The 15,321-nt window shown below is 40.9% G+C and overlaps 1 protein-coding gene across 22 annotated transcripts in view; it reads right to left on the reverse strand.

Moving 5' to 3' along the window:
• Window positions 1-15,321, reverse strand: part of NRCAM (neuronal cell adhesion molecule) — a 298,267-nt gene that overhangs the window by 158,270 nt on the left and 124,676 nt on the right. For 21 of the 22 annotated variants that reach the window (XR_012156792.1, XR_012156791.1, XM_073328057.1 and 18 more), the window contains one exon: window positions 13,015-13,105. The exons of the other annotated variant lie outside the window; for it this stretch is intronic. The gene's annotated coding sequence lies outside the window, so the exon portion shown is untranslated. The remainder of the gene's footprint in view (window positions 1-13,014; window positions 13,106-15,321) is intronic. 22 annotated transcript variants of the gene reach the window in all.

Raw genomic sequence — 15,321 nt, forward strand, 5'->3', positions numbered from 1 at the left:
CAGTGGTCAGCCCACACTCCTTAGAGGTGGTAGACCCTTATTCAAACTCTATCTCCCCACCAGGCACAGGGGAGAAATTGAACATGGGTCTCCCACAGTGCTTAATTTGTGTCACAGCTTGCTAGGGCTGAGCCCCTTTCCCTCTAGGCTTGGCAGTTCATAGGGCCGGCACCTCTGGGGTTGCTGCATCAGTTATGAATGTAATATAAATTGCTTGAGCCCTGGCATCTAATTGCTTGAGCCCCTGCACATCTTTCATTACAAATCAAGCACTGGTCTTCCACCTCCCAGGGGAGTGCACTAACTGTGCTAAAAGTTATAAGGTCAGCACCATCACCGTGACCACTTCCAACCCCACTAGATTTTGAATAGGACCCAATTTGGTAGGCAGCCTCTAAGTACAATTACCAGATCAGGCCCCACATTCGATTTAGGTTTCCCCTGCCTATCTTCCCTGGTTCATGAATTGTTCTGGAGCTTTGGTGGGAGAGAGCTACCTGGACAACTAGTGAGGCAGCAAAGCACATACTCACAGGCAGAAACTTAGGTGCCAAGGGAACTTTTACACTGAAAATGTAGGCACTGTGTGAGTTTAGGGTTTGGTGGGAGTTTTCTGAATCATAGTGAAGCCAACTCAAAGTGTGACGTAGACTATATCTACACTACACAGCTTTTAGCGACATGGCTGTGTTGTGATAGCTGTGCTGCTAAAAGTCATGCAGTGTAGCTGCTGTTTGTCGGCTCTCCTGCCGACAAAAAACGTCTACCTCCAATGAGCGGCATTTGCGTTGTTGGCAAGAGAACGCTCCTGCTGACAACACGTTGTTCATACTGGCACTTGTCATAGCAAAACTTTTGTCTTTTTTTGGGGGGGGGGTATTTAACACCTCTGAAAGACAAAAGTTTTGTCATTCAATTGCCAGTGTATACATAGCTTTAGGGATCTAAACCTGAACTGTCAATTTTGTGAACAATAGCTTTTTAAAGAAATGTCTAGTTTCACTACAAATATCAGCCCTTTACAGCCCATCTATGCTCAGTAGTTTATAATGCACAACTGACTTTTGCAGGCATAAACAATTTGGGATACAATTTGCTTAAAAGATTAATTCAGAATTAAAATTAATGTACTGTATTGTATTATTCTCCCTACCTATTTAGGCATACAGTACTATATAAATTTGTTAAAATGTTCCTGCTGTTAAAGGTTTAGCTATATTCTATGCGAAAGGACATCAGCTTTGAATGCTGATGGGACACACAAATACTAAATTCTTTGTAGTCTTTAGCCTCATTATCCAAGATTACTCTATGCTATATTGCATGAACTCAAGCAGTATAAATCAGTCCAGATCATCTGAGTTTAGCATGTCTTTTCATTTATATTTGCTAACTTTTCTACAATTTCAAAACAGAAAATGTAGCCCTGGGAGAAACTGCATCCTTTTTTGCCCATTTACAAACAAAATAATAAAAAAATAGAGACACTTGCACAAACCAGCTCATCTCTCTCTCCACCTTGAACTGCGATCCTTTGTCTTTTGTATGCTGCTATAATCCATTCCAGGGGTCCCTTTCTAACTAACCTTGTAAATTGATCTTTTGTGTAGTATAGTATCAAAAGCTTTTCTGAAATTTGGATTAATTATGAGGTTCACTGATTCTCTTTTGTTTGTCACTTCAGGAAACTCATGCATGAAGTTACACGTATGCAGACTATTCTAAACAAATTCAGCATTTCCAAATCTTCTGTATTATAGATCCAAATCTATTTACAGAGCTTCCTCTACCAAAGGTCTAGGTATTAACTATATCTAGATGTTTATGAGCCACCCAATCCCTATGGACACTAAGGTTTTACTATGCTACAAGGACCAGCCCCTGTGGTCACAGAGGATCCATTAGGATCACTGAAATAGGATGGTGGGGGAGGGGCAGCCCTGCCTTCGGCCTGGCAGCTCAAAGAGACATTTGGATTAATTTTATATAAGAATCTGTACCTCAGGGAGAAGAGATTCCATTGAATATATGCCTGGCCAAGACTGAGTAACAAAAAGCCTCTATTTGGATGCCTGCCTGTGTCTGGGCTGCTATGCTATGGTAAAATAATCCTACCTTTTATGGTGATTGTTTTTTTTAATATGGTACTTCACTGGAATTCTAGGATATAATTCACCTTAGTGGAGAAGTTTATCACCTAATTATTTTATTTTCCTCCCACATTTCAAGCATAACTAGAAAATATTTTACTCCAATCTCTCCCCTCTAGGCAAAATTAATCCTACGTCTAGTATACAATCTCCTGATTCTTTCAGATATTTATGACACAAAGAATTCATTCAAGCTTGCAGAAATTTCAGCAATAAAAATATCTGCCATTCATAAATTTTAGGAAATACAATAAACTAAAAAAAATGAGAGAGTGAAATGAAGAAGTAAAGAGCAATAATGCCTCTCTAGAAATGTTCCTGAATGGCAGCTCTTCTTTAAACAGGGATTAATATACCATATTCAATATCTTAAAAACCAAAATTGAGGGTTTTCTAAAACCATTGGCTCCCACAATAAATGTGCATTTCAAATTCTATATGAAGCGTGCCCTCCACCCTCCTGAATGTAAAGGGAGGGAGAGGAGTAGGGCGGTTTTTCCTCCTGTTCTAATCCTCACTCCCACGTGTTTTGTTCCATCTGTCCTGTGTTTACAACCTCCGCTGTTGTAGATAGTCTATATCTTACGCTTCGCCCTGTGTTTCACCTTTCCTCTGTCTGGTCACCCTTTCTTTCCTGCTACCCTTCTGATCTACATCTCTTTCCCCAGTCTCTCTTCAGTTCCTATTGCTTCCCCCTCAGGCAAGGTAGCAGTACTAAAATTATGCAATCAGGAGTTACCTATTGCACCTGACTGCATTCTTTTCACATACTAAGCCAGCAACGGCAAAATCCTGGCCCCACTGAAGTTAACAGCAAAAATCATTCATTTCAGTGGGAGTCAGAGGAGTAGAAAAAGCTTGAGGAGGAAAAGGTAGGAAGATGTTTGTTACAGGGAAAGAAAAAGAAGTAAAAATATAGAGGCTATCTGAGATTTAAGTAGTACTGTGTTTTTACTAATATTGATTTAAATATCTTTACACATCAAGTCAAGCAAGTTTGTCAGATGCTGTGGCTGTGATTCGGCATAAGCAGACAGTTAATCAGGTGCTCAACTTTAAATCTGTCTTTAAGTCCCACTGATGTAGGGTAAAAACATGTTTACAACTCCAAGGGCTTTTCCCGTCCTTTCTGCCCCTTCATAGGTTGGATGCTGCAGGAAGGGAGGAGCGTGGGGGGAGGAGCAGAGGCACTATCTTGTCTCCAGGGAAAACAGGGGGAGAGGTGGCAGTGGAGCAGCCTGGCTCTTTGCTCTCTCCCCCGCACCTGTGAGAACAGCTTTGGGTTGCTGCAGTGAGAGGGAGGGAGCTCCGCCTACAGCAGCTCTGATTGATTATTCTGTCCCAGGAGGTGTGCAAGTGGGGCATGCAGCCAATCTGAAGGCTCAAATTTGTTCCAGGCCTGGAGCGTTTGCATCACCAGGAAACTGGTGCTAGCTAGTTTTGACAGCAAAACTCCTGTCACTCACAAAAAAACACAAGAAATGACAACACTCCCGTTCCAAGCTCAGCAAGGATTAGAAGTCGTTCCCTTCTACTAAATATTTGTTGGTCCCTATAAGACAGAAGGTTGGCAAGTCCCAGTTCCTGCTCCCATGTCACACAACCATCACTATGCTTAGCACTATAAGTTCTTCAGAGCAGGGACTGGCTCTTTGTATTTGTACAACAGAATCCTGATCTTGGATGGGACCTCTAATGAGAGCTCCTGCCAGAGAAGCCAAAATCGCATTACTCACAATAATTTTGGGAGCGATGTCAATGCTGTAACTATGCACACCTAGTGGGGGAGTGCATAGGGGGTTCAAAAATCTGCAGACAGATCAAAAAACACTATTTAAACTTCAAAAAATAATTTCAAGATTTTTTGCACCACTTACACGATGTGGGGTTAACTCACGATTTTTGAATGTTTGGGTTGGCAGAACTGTGGCATAAAATTGCGTTAAGTCTAATTCACTGCCTATCACCTATGAAAACTGTATCAGCCATCCCACTGAGGGTAAAATATATTCCTTTTATTCCTCCTTCAGCATCTACCATCTTGAAGAAATGTGTTACAACAGAGCTACCAAGCAAGCAGCTGAAGGACGCGGTCCAGTGAATTTAATTTATTTTCACAGTCTCTGAATCCTGTGCTTTCATGCTTCCATGCACTTAAGGTAAAAAAAAGCCAATCAATCCAAAATCCTTCACACACACTCAAGTGGTCCCAAGAACTGAAGTCAGTTTCTGCTCATTAGAATCAGTCACACTTTGCTCATTAGAATGTCACTACCCAAGATTCTCAAATAAATCAGAACCTGCAAGTACTTTTATTGAAAAAAATATTTTAATTTCAGATACATCTTTCCCTGTAATATATTTTATTATTTAATAAATGAAACTTTTATGAAGTCTATACCTTCAAGTCAGCAGCACTGCTATGGGTACCCGTGTAGCCCCACAGTATGCCAACATTTTTATGGCTGACTTAGAACAACGCTACCTCAGCTTTTGACCCCTAACGCCCCTGTCATAGATATAAAGGGAAGGCTAACCACTTTTAAATCCCTCCTGGCCAGAGGAAAAACCCTTTCACCTGTAAAGGGTTAAGAAGCTAAGATAACCTCGCTGGCACCTGACCAAAATGACCAATGAGGAGACAAGATACTTTCAAAGCTGGAGTGGAGGAGAAACAAAGGGTTTTTGTCTGTGTGATGCTTTTGCCGGGACCAGAGCAGGAATGCAGGTCAGAACTCCTGTAAAGAGTTAGTAAGCAATCTAGTTAGATATGCGTTAGATTCTGTTTTGTTTAAATGGCTGATCAAATAAGTTGTGCTGAATGGAATGTATATTCCTGTTTTTGTGTCTTTTTATAACTTAAGGTTTTGCCTAGAGGGATTCTCTATGTTTTGAATCTGATTACCCTGTGAGGTATTTACCATCCTGATTTCACAGAGGTGATTCTTTTACGTTTTCTTTAATTAAAATTCTTCTTTTAAGAACCTGATTGCATTTCATTGTTCTTAAGATCCAAGGGTTTGGGTCTGTGTTTACCTATGCAAATTGGTGAGGGTTTTTATCAAGCCTCCCCAGGAAAGGGGGTGTAGTGCTTGGGGGGATTTTTTTTGGGGGGGAGACATTTCCAAGTGGGCACTTCCCCTGTTCTTTGTGTAACACTTTGGTGGTGGCAGCTTTTAACCTAAGCTGGTAAAAATAAGCTTAGGTGGTCTTTCATGCAGGTCCCCACATCTGTAGCCTAGAATTCAGAGTGGGGAAGGAACTTTGACAGCCCCTACTCTACTTGAGCTACATTGATGACTTCTTCATCATCTGGACTCACGGAAAAGAAGCCCTTGAGGAATTCCACCATGATTTCAACAATTTCCATCCCACCATCAACCTCAGCCTGGACCAGTCCACACAAGAGATCCACTTCCTGGACACTACAGTGCTAATAAGCGATGGTCACATAAACACCACCCTATACTGGAAACCTACTGACCACTATACTTACCTACATGCCTCCAGCTTTCATCCAGACTACACCACATGATCCTTTGTCTACAGCCAAGTTCTAAGATACAACCGCATTTGCTCCAACCCCTCAGACAGAGACAAACACCTACAAGATCTCTATCAAGCGTTCTTACACTACAATACCCACCTGCAGAAGTGAAGAAACAGACTGACAGAGCCAGAAGAGTACCCAGAAGTCACCTACTACAGGACAGGCCCAACAAAGAAAGCAACAGAAGGCCACTAGCCATCACCTTCAGCCCCCAACTAAAACCTACCCAGCGCATCATCAAGGATCTACAACCTATCCTGAAGGATGACCCATCACTCTCACAGATCTTGGGAGACAAGCCAGTTCTTGCTTACAGACAGCCCCCCAACTGGAAGCAAATACTCACCAGCAACCACACACCAGCACTAACCCAGGAACCTATCCTTGCAACAAAGCCTGTTGCCAACTCTGTCCACATATCTGTTCAAGGGACACCATCATAGGACCTAACCACATCAGCCATGCTATCAGAGGCTCGTTAATCTGCACATCTACCAATATGATATATGCCATCACGTGCCAGCAATGCCCCTCTGCCATGTACATTGGCCAAACCGGACAGTCTCTACACAAAAGAATAAATGGACACAAATCAGACGTCAAGAATTATAACATTCAAAATCCCAGTCAGAGAACACTTCAACCTCCCTGGACACTCAATTACAGACCTAAAAGTGGCAATTCTTCAACATAAAAACTTCAAAAACCGACTCCAACGAGAAACTGCAGAACTGGAATTAATTTTCAAACTGGACACCATTAAATTAGGCTTGAATAAAGACTGGGAGTGGATGAGTCATTAAACAAACTAAAAACTATTTCCCCATGCTAATTTTCCCCCTACTGTTACTCACACCTTCTTGTCAACTGTTTGAAATGGGCCATCCTGATTATCACTGAAGTTTTTTTTTCTCCTGTTGATAATAGCCCACCTTAATCGATTAGTCTCGTTAGAGTTGGTATGGCAACCTCCATTTTTTCATGTTCTCTGTGTGTGTGTGTGTGTATATATCTTCCTACTGTATTTTCCACTGCATGCATCTGATGAAGTGGGCTTTAGCCCACAAAAGCTTATGCTCAAATAAATTTGTTAGTCTCTAAGGTGCCAAAAGTACTCCTCATTCTATAAACTTTTGCTTTCACAAAGGATAGATTGGCAGCTCAGATTCTTTTTTTTTCTTTAAAAAAAATCATCATTCCTCAGTCAATTTCTCTCATTTTTCAAAATGCCGACAGTTCCTTAGTGAGATTTTTTGTGATTCACAAAGCATCGTTTCACCATCTTTTTTGCTGAAATTTAAGAACTACTGTACTTTTCACTGCTACAGAAGTGTTGAAAAATGCATACACAACTTTTAAAAGAGGATTTTTGTTGTCAAGTTTTTGAAAATTATCTAGAGGTTTTGTCATGAGCCAGGTTTGTTAGAACAGGAAACCATTTTCAATTTCTTTTTAAAGGAATACTATTGATTTGAAAATCACATTTCTATTTGTACCTACTATTGTACCTACAAGTAAGCCATTAAGATTTCTATTAACTAAATAGTTTAGAGAAATATTTTCCCTCTCTTATTTTAGTTTGTTTGCTTTGTGTTTAAACTCTGTGTTTAGTTAGTTTTACTGTTTTGCTGATGGTACATGAACTTTCTAGGCCCTGAAAGTAGGTGTTTACCAGTAATAGTAGCAGCATAGCTGAAAATGAAAATGGGCAACAGCAGCAAACATCATTATGCAAAAAGAGAAAGGGGGCTGGAAAAAGGTCTGACTATATGCTCATTTTAGACCCACTCAAAAGACCCTTCTAAATATAAATAAGGGAGTATAAAAACCTATTTAACAATTTTTAAAGGATTATTTTAAATGCTTATTATTTTAAATGGCTCCTATTTAAAAGGTGCTCTTCCAGACAAATGCATTTTTACAATTAACCAATTGAAAAAAAACAAACCTGTGTCCCTTTAAATAAATGCTGAATGGAGAAACGTTTCCTTCACAGAGGCAGACGGACACTGCCAGCAGGATTCAGTGTGACAGAAAAAGTGGGCGTATGTCTGGGTGAGACACTCTTTGAAGATGCAGATTAGGACAGACCAGCTAGAGGAAAGGGCCACAAGGCAGGCTGCCATGGCTGACTGATGAGGGAAAAGGGCTAAACTCTGATCCCCCTACCTTCTCCATTGCCTGTGATTGGATCCCACTGCATACAGTCAAGCTGTTTAAAGCTTATAGGGTGGTTTTGTCTTGCAGCTCCACTGAAATCAATTCCCACCTCTCCCATGTACATAGTGATGCCCAAGGTTCTATTTCTTGATGTCTAGCCATTACTAGTGCCATGTGTTTCTGTACCTAATAGGCAGCTTCAGTGCTGCATCTATTGTAGCTTTGTTTACACTGATCAAACCATCTCATTGTGTAGTCATGTCATCATATACCTATGTCATAGAATCACAGAACTGGAAGGGACCTCAAGAAGTCATCTAGTCCAGTCCCCTGCACTCAAGGCAGGACTAAGTATTATCTAGACCATCCCTGACAGGTATTTGTGCATCCTACTCTTAAAAATCCCCAATGATAGAGATTCCACAGCCTCCTTAGGCAATTTATTTCAGTGCTTAACCACTCGGACAGCTAGGAAGTTTTTCCTAATGTCTAACCTAAACTGCCCTGGCTGCAATTTAAGTCCATTGCTTCTTGTCCTATCCTCAGAGGTTAAGAAGAACAATTTCTCTCCCTCCTCCTTGTAACAACCTTTTATGTACTTGAAAACTGTTATCATGTCCCCTCTCAGTCTTCTCTTCTCCAGACTAAACAAACCCAATTTTTTCAATCTTCCCTCATAGGCCATGTTTTCTAGACCTTTAATCATTATGTTTGCTTTTTTTGCAACAGCATTACACTGTTGACTCATATTTAGCTTGTGATCCACTATGACCCCCAATCTCTTTCTGTAGTACTCCTACCTGGGCAGTCATTTCCCATTTTGTATGTGTTCAACTGATTGTTCCTTCCTAAGTGGAGAACTTTGCATTTGTCCTTATTAAATTTCATCCTATTTACTTCAGACCATTTCTCCAGTTTGTCCAGATCGTTTTGAATTTTAATCCTATCCTCCAAACCACTTACAAATCCTCCCAGCTTTGTATCGTCTGCAAACTTTACATAAGTGTACTCATTATCTAAATAATTAATGAAGCCATTATCTAAATCATTAATGAAGATATTGAACAGAACCGGACCCAGAACCGATCCCTGCAGGACCCCACTCGTTATGCCCTTCCAGCGTGACTGTGAAACACTGATAACTACTCTCTGGGAACGATTTTCCAACCAGTTATGCACCCACCTTATAGTAGCTCCATCTAGGTTGTAATTCCCTAGTTCAGGGATCAGCAACCTTTGGCACGCAGCCTATCCGGGAAATCCGCTGGCGGGCCAGGATGGTTTGTTTACCTGCAGCGTCCGCAGGTTCGGCCGATCGCAGTTCCCACTGGCCGCAGTTCACCATTCCAGGCCAATGGGGGCTGCGGGAAGTGGCAGCCAGCACATCCCTCGGCCCATGCCGCTTTCCACAGCCCACATTGGCTTGGAATGGCAAACCAGGGCCAGTGGGAGCTGCAATCGGCCGAACCTGTGGATGCTGCAGGTAAACAAACCGCCCCGGCCCGCCGGCGGATTTCTCTGATGGGCTGCGTGCCAAAGGTTGCCGATCCCTGCCCTAGTTTGTTCATGAGAAGGTCATGCAAGACAGTATCCAAAGCCTTACTAAAGTCAAGATATACCACATCTATCGCTTCCCCCCTATCCACAAGGCTTGTTACCCTGTCAAAGAAAGCTATCAGGTTGGTTTGACATGATGTGTTTTTGACAAATCCATGCTGACTGTTACTTATCACCTCATTATCTTCTAGGTGTTTGTAAATTGATTGTTTAATTATTTTCTCTTAATATCTTTCCAGGTACAGAAGTTAAGCTGACTGGTCTGTAATTCCCCAGGTTATCTTTATTTCCCTTTTTATAGACGGGAACTATATTTGCCCTTTTCCAGTCTTCTGGAATGTCTCCCATCTTCCATGACTTTTCAAAGATAATTGCTAATGAGTCCGATATCTCCTCAGTCAGCTCTTTGAGTATTCTAGGATGCATTTCATCAGGCCCTGGTGATTTGAAGACATCTAACTTGTCTAAGTAATTTTTGACCTGTTCTTCCCCTATTTTAGACTCTGTTCCTACCTCATTTTCACTGGCATTCACTATGTTAGACGTCCAATCACTACCAATCTTCTTGGTGAAAACCGAAACAAAGAAGTCATTAAGCATCTCTGCCATTTCCACATTTTCTGTTATTGTTTTTCCGCCCTCATTGAGTAACGGGCCTACTCTGTCCTTGGTCTTCCTCTTGCTTCTAATGTATTTGTAGAATGCTTTCTTGTTTCCTTTTATGTCCCTAGCTACTTTGATCATGTTTTGTGCCTTGGCTTTTCTAATTTTGTCCCTACATACTTCTGTTATTTGTTTATATTCATCCTTTGTAATTTGACCGAGTTTCCACTTTTTGCAGGACTCTTTTTTGAGTTTTAGATCATTGAAGATCTCCTGGTTAAGCCAGGGTGGTCTCTTGCCCTACTTCCTATCTTTCCTGCGCAGTGGGATAGTTTGCTTTTGTACCCTTAATAATGTCTCTTTGAAAAACTGACAATCGTCTTCAATTGTTTTTCCCCTTAGACTTGCTTCTCATGAGATTTTACCTACCAGCTCCCTGAGTTTGCTAAAGTCTGCCTTCTTGAAATCCATTCTTTATTATGCTGTTCTCCCTCCTACCATTCCTCAGAATCATGAACTCTACAATTTCATGATCACTTTCACCCAAGGTGCCTTCCACTTTCAAATTCTCAACCAGTTCCTCCCTATTTGTCAAAATCAAATCTAGAACAGCCTACCCCCAGTAGCTTTTTTCACCTTCTGAAATAATAAATAGTCTCCAACACATTCCAAGAACTTGTCGGATAATCTGTGCCCTGCTATGTTATTTTCCCAACATCTGTCTGGGTAGTTGAAGTCCCCCATCACCACCAAGTCCTGTGATTTGGATGATTTTGTTAGTTGTTTAAAAAAAGCCTCATCCACCTCTTCTTCCTGGTTTGGTGGTCTGTAGTAGACCCTACCATGACATCACCCTTGTTTTTTACCCCTTTTATCCTTGCCCAGAGACTTTCAACAAGTCTGTGGGCAGGTCTTCACTACCCACCGGATCGGGAACTCCAGCTCAAGAGAGGCAGAAGCGGAGTCGACAGGGGAGCAGCAGTGGTCGACTCGCCGCCATCCTCATCGCCAGGTAAGTCGACCTAAGGTACGCCGACTTCAGCTATGCTATCTGCGTAGCTGAAGTTGCGTACCTTAGGTTGACCCCCCCACACCTAGTGTAGACCAGGGCTGTCTCTTATTTCTATGTCAACCTCAGTCCAAGTGTATACATTTTTAATATATAAGACAACACCTCCTTCCTTTTTGCCCTGCTGTCCTTCCTAAGTAAGCTGTATCCTTCTATACCAATATTCCAGTCATGCGTATTATCCCACCAAGTCTCCGTGATGCCAACTATGTCATGTGTATTTACTAGCATTTTGAGTTCTTCCTGCTTATTCCCCATACTTCTTGCATTAGTATATAGACATCTAAGATACTGATTTGATTCCCACCCCCACCAGTTCTGTCTTGTTTCTCCCTTATTTCTGCTATAACAGCCCATGCTCCCCCCAGATTCTGCCCTTCTCCCAGGTCTTCATGCTACTATGCATTTTACAGTCACAAGTCCGAGTGTAAGGTACTGGTCCCTGCCAAAAGAAGATAATGCATCATCCCTCTCTATCTAAGTTGTTTCTAAGGAGCATCAAAATTTAAGAGCTCAAACTATAGAAGCAACTAGCAAGGCACAGGGAGAGTAAGAGTCACAGAGGAAGGCCAGACCACCTCACTGCTGGGGAGCAGGCACCTGTCCATGAGCCAATTCAACATTCAAATGGCTGTCAGCTTAGGTATGGCTGGCTGTCACTCAGCCATATGGCCCCAGGGAATCTGCTGCATGGCAACATTGCCCAGCAAGAGAACAGGGTCTCAACTGGGCAGCAAGGGCACTGTGACAGGAACTCAAGACCCTAGTGAATCAAACCAGCCTTCAGCAAAGCCAGACGACCTGAAGGCTTCCTAGAGAAAATTTGGTTACCACCCAAATGAGCTTTTGAGCATCTTTAATAGTGTTTTTTTTCAGACAGCAATCTAGCTTCAAAAAATGATGGTAACAGTTGACTTTTATGGAACTGCATTTAGCTCATGAATGACTTGGTACCATTTTGGACAAGATTCTTGAACTGTACAAAATAAAACCTTTAGAGAGAAAAGATGCAGTGAATGCTGACTCTTAGGAACAGCAGCACCATTTGGTTCACGTCAATGTTTTTTGTTACCTATCACTTTCTTTACATTGTTTTAAGTCTACTGTACAGTTCATCAAGTTGGGAAATAATCTGAAACACACAAATCAAAGTGAAATGTCTGTACGGCCACCCATGCCTATGAACTGCACAACAGAGATAGCATCTGTTCTGATGGACACTACTGTATTCAAGATCCCAAAATAAGAGTTTTCTTTCACAAAAGTCATATATTAAAACACAGATGTCTATTCAGCAGCCACTGCTGAATTCTAGCAATGCTATCTCTTCTTAGTGGTGAAAGGCCTGTGCAGAGCAAATACAAAAAGAACAGAAAGCAGAATCAAAGTAACTTCAAAACTTCCAAAACAGGCTTTTTACTCTTGTGACCAAAACTGTGGGACTGAAGAACCCGTGAGTGGATGGCTCCGTAACAAAAACTGTAAGGGAGTGTGGAAGAGGGGGGAAAAAATTGTATTTACTCGCATAATAAGAATCTTCAAACTTCAATATCTTCAGAGGAGCATTTGTTTCCTGGTATGACTTGTTCTGAAGTTTGTTCCCTGTTTTGCCCAGCTACGAACATCATCATTTATTAAGTGTAATTTCTTAAACATGAGATGCCATGGGACACTGTTTGTCCGCTTTTCTTTTTTAATACATTTGATCTGAGCTCTTTATCAACTAGAAAAACTTACATTTTTTAGTTTCTACTTATCACAAACTGTTTATGCCAAGCTTGAAAATGCAACTTAATACAGAATGTGATATATCATTTTATGAACACAACACAATCATGGTATTTTATGCCATGAGATCTGATTTCACCTAGTGTTAATTGGTAAAAGAAGATAAATGTTTAGGAAGAAAATAAAAACTGTCCTACCTTTGTACAAATACTTTCAGAGCACAATGATCTGTGTCTCTGTTTTTCTTTCCTTCTTATCTCTTGGGACTTCTTTATGTTACTGCTTGGTCTGGAAAAAAAATTGAAGAACGAGACATTTAAATAGGTATATATCCCTTCTCACTGAATCATGTTAAATAGTAACCTGCTACAAAATAGAAATTAGAATTGTAGTACAGAAGTAGACAGACCTGTCAGAGATACATCTTGACATACCTGCCACAATAAGTTCAATGTAGGTGGATTGAAATTATATTCAAAACTGTGTTTTAGTAAGGACTGAATTAATAATATTTCTGTTGATTTTCTCTTCCCCTTCATACAGGAGCACTGATTCCCAATGGTCACTTGCAACTACTCGGGGCAGAAGTGCACCCTCTACGTCTCAGGTGAGGGGTTAGCCCGCAAGAGGTAGAGATTGCTTCATCAGCAATATAAAGCAGCTACTTGTTAGAGCTTCAATTGCCTCCCTACAGCCCTGTGATTTCTTGTATTACTGGCTCATTATGAATGGGAGAAAGATTTGAGATGAGAGAAGGGAATGTGGGTTGGGAGAGGGCCTTGAAAGGAAAACTGTGGTCAACACCTGAAGTGGAGGGAAGAGGAGAGTTGCATGGTGGAATGAGGATGAGGCTGGTTGAAGGTATGGCGGCACTTTATCTATGATGAGCAATGTAATGTGTTTAGAAAAACAGTGGCTCTGCAGAAAGGGTTCAGGAATCAGGTTCTGCTATAAAGAGATAATAAATAATAAAGAAAATAAAGAAAAATCAGGCAAAATTTAAGGTCTTGGCAGGAAAATGACTGATCTAAAAGCATTGAAGAGGTGCTTTTATATATATTTTATATATACACAATATGTGTATTGACACATGTATATGTGTCCATATACATATTCTGAGACCAATAAGACATTTATACATGTTACCTGAATAACCATGCGATCTTATCATCACCTGCATATACGCCTTCTATTCCCCCCACACACAAACATCAAACCTATACCCAGGTGTTTGTTCCTTTCTCTTGCGTCACGACTATAGTTAGGTTGTAAGTGTTTCAGGACAGGGACTGTGTCTGTTTTACTACCTTGTAAAGCAAACAGCAAACTTTAGGAACTATATAAATAACAACAACGTCTCAACTCTGTACCTTAACACCAAAATAACTTTATTCCTTTTTGTTTTGTTCTTTTTTTTACATTCTGGCATTTTGGGGTAGCAGACAGCATTTTGAGGTAAAGAAATAAAAAAAATTCTTCTTTACTTTCAAAATATCTGTAATAAAGAAAGACTAACATCTGCACTGAAAGCTCTGATACACACAAGGCTATAATTAAATAATTTAAAAGTCAGGAATTCAACTATTTATACATAATTTCCTAGAAATCCCAGATACTGGAGGGGAGAGGGAAGTACAGCTGTCCTTTAGTAATACAGTGCATTAGTAAAATGCTTCAATAAATGGAGTTTTGGAGAGGGAAAAATGTCTGCATAGAATTGCAAAGCATTTTCCTGCTTAAAACCTTTTCTTTACCTAGTGAAGCATGTAAAATATAGACAAAACTTTCTAAAAAGTTTAATCTCACTAATGATACTGTCTCAAAGACTTCAATGAGTAGATCAAAAACCTCATAATTACAGCTGTTCTGTGAGAGTTACTTTTTGGCTCAACAGTGAAAACTTGAAGTAATGCTATGTGGATTGTGATTAGGCATGAGGGCACAGGGGGGAGAATTGGGTTTTTTTCAAATCACATTCAATTATTCCAAATGTTTCAACTAGAATTATTCACCCATTTCTCCCCATAATTTAAGCCCATTTCCTCCTCCCTCCAATGACAATCCAAATTGAAAAACAAACTTTTTTAAAGTTAAAGAGATGCTTATACTATGTCTAAGGGCTAGAACAACTTTCTAAAAGTTACACCGGCAAAAATGGGTCACACACACACACACACACACAATTCCGTAATGAGATCCAACTCCTTTGTGCCACTTCGGAAGTGCAGATGGGCTGGACAGTAGATGCAACTGGCCAGCAGGGAACTCGCTTGTTAGAAGGAAAGTTCTTGCTGATAAAAGTGTATTGCTTCTCAACCCCTCCCAACATAGGAGGCAGGAGGGGGCATGTCACCGGTAAGCAGGATGTGGAGCAGCTGTGTTAGAGCTCTGTGCTTCCACGCCTGTGCTCTACAGGTGTTTACAGTGACCCTTCATCAGTGGAATATAGAGCTGTTACCTCTTGTCAGGACCCCAGCTGGCCCAAAGAATGAGGAGGCTGTAAT

Source organism: Lepidochelys kempii, chromosome 1 (assembly GCF_965140285.1).
Source record: "Lepidochelys kempii isolate rLepKem1 chromosome 1, rLepKem1.hap1, whole genome shotgun sequence".
Taxonomy (NCBI): domain Eukaryota; kingdom Metazoa; phylum Chordata; order Testudines; family Cheloniidae; genus Lepidochelys; species Lepidochelys kempii.